This window comes from Canis lupus, chromosome 31, assembly GCF_011100685.1.
Source record: "Canis lupus familiaris isolate Mischka breed German Shepherd chromosome 31, alternate assembly UU_Cfam_GSD_1.0, whole genome shotgun sequence".
Taxonomy (NCBI): domain Eukaryota; kingdom Metazoa; phylum Chordata; class Mammalia; order Carnivora; family Canidae; genus Canis; species Canis lupus.
The window spans coordinates 16,331,821-16,337,647 of NC_049252.1; the positions used below are offsets into that span (position 1 = coordinate 16,331,821).

Below are 5,827 nucleotides of genomic sequence, written 5' to 3' on the forward strand. Positions count from 1 at the left end.
TATCTGACCAATATTCTGTTGGATTTAAAATGCTTTCCTCTCAATCAATGTACATAAAAAGTATAGATGCTAATTAAGAACAGATCTCCAAATAAATGAAAAAAATTGTTTTGAAATAGGATACTTTGACAAATGTTTTTTTTTTTTTTCTCCTAACAGAGGCAACTGCATTTTATTTTTTTCTTGCCAAGTTTTTAAAGTATAATTAACATACAGTGTTATGGACAAATCTATGTGTGTGAATTGAAACGATACACATTATGGAAAGAAACTCTGATTTGGAATGTAATTGTCTATGTTTGAAAATAGAGCTGTTTGCTTAAAACATATGAATCAGAAAAATCTATTACCCAACAAGAAATTTTAAACATTTAAAAAGTTTTCATTGGCTTAATATATCTTCATTGTTTTAAAAACGTGTGTCTAGAAGTTTTACAATGAAAACTTTTACTCACATTCTCTGTCTCTTCTCCACTTTCAGAGCAGTCTTCCTCAACTCATATGGTAATTTTTCATAGAACTTATCTCTATACTTCTAGATTACATAATTGAAAGGCTATTCTATGATTTGTGTATTTGATCCATAATCTCATGACAACTGCAAGGTAGATAAAATCTCCCCACCAACATTTTCATCCCTGTCATCCTTCACTGCTAAATCACAATATTTGGTTAGATAATCTGTACACAATGTCTATAAAACACTAATCAATACCAAGTCTCAGTTGTTCCTCTTTTCTTTTGCATCTCTTCATTTTCTTAAACTATTATCTAAAATTATTTTCTTTTATATAATTTTCTAATATAGTTACTAATTTTATACCAGTAAACAATTCATCCACTTGCCTTTCAACAAAGTATTTCAGTGTTCAACCACATAAATTCCATTGGTCTTTCCCCAAAAGACCTCCACCAGCAATCCACAGCTCTCTGAATGCCATTTGGATTGTATGCTTTCTGGGTCTGTAATATGGACATCCAACTATGGGGGCTTTATATAATGATTTTAGGATTCCCAGTCACCTGTCTCCTGCATAGATCCACTATCATATGGATTTCTTCTTTTAGGTTTTTTGATTGACATTCTGTTTTTGCTGGAGCATATCTTTCATTTGCTTCATTAGCTTCTTAAAAGGCTACTGCATTTTATAAATTACCAGTTTTAAAAAAAAACTAAATATACATGTAAGAGCACATAACAGGACAGTATCATAAAGCATTATAAAGAAAGAAAGAAAATATACTTAGCAAGTCAATCACTATTGTTCACTTAGAATGCTTCTCACATTCAGTTTTGGAACTTTGCGGGGAAGTTAGTTTAATTTCTGTAGGTTTAATACATTTAATATTATATAGCAATAATACAGTGGTTACCAGTTAAAAATAACTTGAAAAATCTTACTAGCAAACGAGCCTAAGCATTTTGTTGGATTGTGATCATGTTTTTATATATCATCCATTTTATAAAATTAGTGTTATCTTGGTCCATATTATTAAAATTTAATCATATAGTTTTACCTTACTATTTGTTAAAGAAGTGAAAAGTGACTTATTGAAGGAACTTTTTTGAGGCTTGTGTGTCTTATTTATAACATAATGGAGGGAATGCATATTTTCTAGGATTGTGCATATATATTTTTAAAGTACACATGCAAATATAAAAACTAGAATTTGGGGTACCTGGGTAGCTCAATCCATTAAGCATCTGACTTCAGCTCAGATCATGATCCCAGGACCCTGGGATCAAGTTCTGCATTGGGCTACTTGCCAGCAGGGAGCTTCCACTTCCTCTCCCTGTGTCCTCCCCTTTGCTTGTTCCCTCTCTCTCTCTCTCTCTCTCAAATAAATAATAAAATCCTTAAAAAAAGTTAAAAAATTAATTTAAAAATAAACAACTAGAATTTATTGGATGCTTACCAAGTATCAGGCACATTTCTATGTAATTAGTGTCAATTAAATAATTCAATCTTCATAATTACTCTATTATGTTGATACTAAAAGTACCCACATTTATATACAAGAAATTGGCTCAGGTACAAAATATTAAGTGGTTTGTTCAAAGTCACAAATTCACTATTATAACCTTGTACTTAATAATTACTAGGTAAGTGATCATATGTTATTATTGGTACAAAACTATTTAGCTTTAACATACATGCAAATTTGGTAAAAGCTCTGTAATTTATCACCACTATCATATTTATTAAAATACATATTGCTTTCAGAAAGTAAAATCTACATTATTCTTACCTAAATATTCTAGAGTGATGCAGACAGTAATTATGTTTTTTTTCAAATTGTGTTACCTTACTGTGAGTATATATCAAGTATTTTTTTTGTTTTTGTTTTTAATTTTAATTATTTATTCATGAGAGACACACAGAGAGAGGCAGAGACACAGGTAGAGGGAGAAGCAGGCTCCATGCAGGGAGCCCGATGTGGGACTCAATCGCGGGACCCCAGGATCATGCCTTGAGCCAAAGGCAGACATTCAACTGCTGAGCCACCCAGGTGTCCCTATATCAAGTGTTAAAAGAATTATTCAGTCATTCTTTTAATGTAGATATTCTGAAAGTTGAATAACTATTTACTAATTTGAAATAGAGTTTAGTCTTGATTAGAATATGCTATTAAATTAATTTTAGTGTAATATTACTTATAAATTAGCTCTAGTATTCTGTATTTTCTTAAAAGCTGGCACAATTTCTCATAGCTGCTTTCTCTTCTCATAGCTCTTATTAATAGGGAGAAAGAGAAGTGAGAAATTATATTATTGATAATATGGAGAACTTTTATGATAAATAAGAACAAATAAAATTTTATTTTGCTATATGTATAAAGTTATGATATATTTAACAACTACATTATTTAAAATATAAGCATATTTGTACACTGGATGTGTACATGGACATCACACAGATAAATGCCACTATTTGGCATGCTGCACTGCCTTCTAAGACCAAGTTTATTTTAAAGAGGGATAAAAAACTTTCTAATAAAGAGACAGCTGGCTTTTTGCTAGAGATTTCTATTTGTTCATTATACCCTTTTATTCATCTTCCTGGACACATACTTAGCTAAGCCACACTTATCAGACTTTTTTTGTATTCAGTGTAGCTATGTGGTTGAGTTCTGGTTAACGGGATGAATATGCTAATGACATTTCCAGGTCAGTCACAAAATAATTTCCCATATGTAATTCTACTTTCTGTTTCTCCTTTATGCAGCTCACTGGTTGAGACCTCAAGGTCATAAGGAAGTATAGAGCCCTGGATGGATGGAATCTTGACTCTGGGATCTTGGATTTTATATAAATAGAAATAACCAATATCCACAGAAGCCAATGACATTTTCTCATTGATTATAACCACATATAGTGTGCCCTCACTAAAAGAAGGCCTCACATTAGTCAAGTATTATAGGAAATACATTTTTATATATTCACGGGCACAACAATTTTATCTTTCAAGAACCGTTTTTGAGAAAGCTAGAAGAAAATACTCTTCGGCACAAACAGAAAGAAATTTATGAGATTCTATTGGTAAAGAATTTAACCAGTCTAAAATAAAGACATAGAGGAGAGTAGTCATTAAGAAGAAATATAGAACTACTAAATTATTTAGTGTGTTCTTTCTCTAGGGAGAGAAGTGTTCCAATTTACAACTTAACAGAAAATTTCAGATTAATGAGTGTTTACTTGCAATTAAAAAAAAAGCTAAAAGAACAAGTAAATTTGAATTCTGAGTAAAAGAGAACATTGTATAAATTAGGAAATGTAATGATAAATTAGTTGTAAACTGTATTCTAATAAAAACACTGAATATTGTTTCAAATAAAGTTTCTAGTGTAAGGATCTTGAGAAGAGAGTAAAACAGGGAAATATGTGTGATGGTTTGGAAGGTGATATTGTAAATTTTCTTTTTCTATAAGGTTTAGGCACTGGATAGCATTAAAAATGTAAGAATCGGGGATGCCTGGGTGGCTCAGTGGTTGAGCACCTGCCTTCGGCCCAGGGCGTGATCCTAGAGTCCCAGGATCGAGTCCCACATTGGGCTCCCTGCATGGAGCCTGCTTCTCTCTCTGCCTGTTTCTGCCTCTGTCTCTCTGTGTCTCTCATGAATAAATAAATAAAAATCTTTTTAAAAAGTTAAGAATCAAAAGATAACATACATATATTAAGTAGATAAAAGTAAATCAGTAGCATGAGAAAAACTTAAAAGTTAGTTTGTTGATAAGCATGAACATGGAAGAAACTATTTCTATAGTAAGCCTTATAGTATCTTTTCATTATTAAACACTATGCACTTAATCATTTACTTTTCTAATTTAAATAAAAAAGACAAGATTTAATATGTGTCAATTCTTCATATATGTAGGAGGTGAAGGAAGCTATTAATTTACCTATGTACAAAATAAAAAATGCAGAAAACTTACATGACTATTTTCCAGGTCATATTAATCTTTGTTGATAGACATTCAAATGAGAAAAATGGAAAAAGAAAATTTCCAGGCCTTGAGTGTCTTATTCAGTTGATTCTATGATTCTTTTTAAAGAAAGTATTGATGGTTTTTTTTCAAGATAGCATATAATTATGGATTGTTAGTGTAATATATTTAGGCATACACATATGCATATACAAATATATGTCTATTCTATTGATTTTGACTACATAGTAATAGAAATTAGCTGCTAAAATGCTTATTGAAAATTTGTTTTTCTGTTGCTTTGCAACCAATTATCTTCATAGCATTAAGTGGGAATTAGTTTGATTAGTTTGATGAAATGTTCTGATTGAGACACCTTAGGTATAAATCAAAATTGACTTAATTTAATTTCCATCTGTGATTTGATTAGAATCATACTGCAGCTAAACTTATGTAGATGGGCTAGAATTGACAATCGTTTTTTTAAAGTATTACTTGAGTTTCATTTTTGGAAAACCTAATCACTAAAACATATTAAGTGATATTTAAAAGAGCATAATTTCCATATACCTACTGATTTAACTCCTTGATTTATTTGGAGAAAATTTTCTAATGCTGCCATTTTTTTAAGTTTTATTTTTTAGCATTATATCTGTTTATACAGTGTGCTGAGTTTATAATATTTTATTTCATTATTTTTAAAACCTGTAGCTTCCAAAGCAAAATACCAAAATATTCTTAGTCCTCAGAACTTAAGATAGATATATGTTCACTAAAATATTACTCATATAAGCATCAGATTCTTGAGGGAAATATTTCCCACACTGTAGGCGAACATGTTTATGGATACTCTGACATATTAATTAGAAGTTTCTGGAGCACCTGGCTGGCTCAGTCGGTAGAGCATGTGACTCTCCATCTCAGGGTTGTGAGTTCAAGCCCCACGTTGGGTATACAGATTACTTAAAATATTTTTTTAAAGGAAGAATAATATGCTCTGACAAAAATCTGTCTATATTGGTTTCCTGCATCTGCTTTTTTTTTTTAAGATTTTATTTATTTATTCATGAGAGACACACACAGAAAGAGAGAGAGAGGAGAGAGAGAGGCAGAAAGACACAGGCAGAGGGACAAGCAGGCTCCATGCAAGGAGCCTAACGTGGGACTGGATCCCAGGTCTCCAGGATAAGGTCCTGGGCTGTAGGTGGCACTAAACTGCTGAGTCACCTGGGCTGCCCCCTGCATCTGCTTTTGACAAATAACAACACAAATATACTTTCTTACAATTCTGGATTTCAGAGTCTGAAATCAGTACCACTGTGTGGAAATTAGCATGTCAACGGGCCTTATGGGAGAATCATTCCTTGCCTCTTCCAGCTCCTGGTATCTCCTGGGATTCCTC

The 5,827-nt window shown here is 31.9% G+C and overlaps 1 non-coding gene across 1 annotated transcript; it reads left to right on the forward strand.

Annotated features, from left to right (window-relative positions):
• The first annotated feature begins 5,305 nt into the window (after positions 1-5,305).
• On the forward strand, positions 5,306-5,378 carry TRNAE-CUC. Its single transcript has one exon. It is a non-coding gene; the product is annotated as a tRNA-Glu (tRNA).
• The last annotated feature ends 449 nt before the right edge of the window (positions 5,379-5,827 follow it).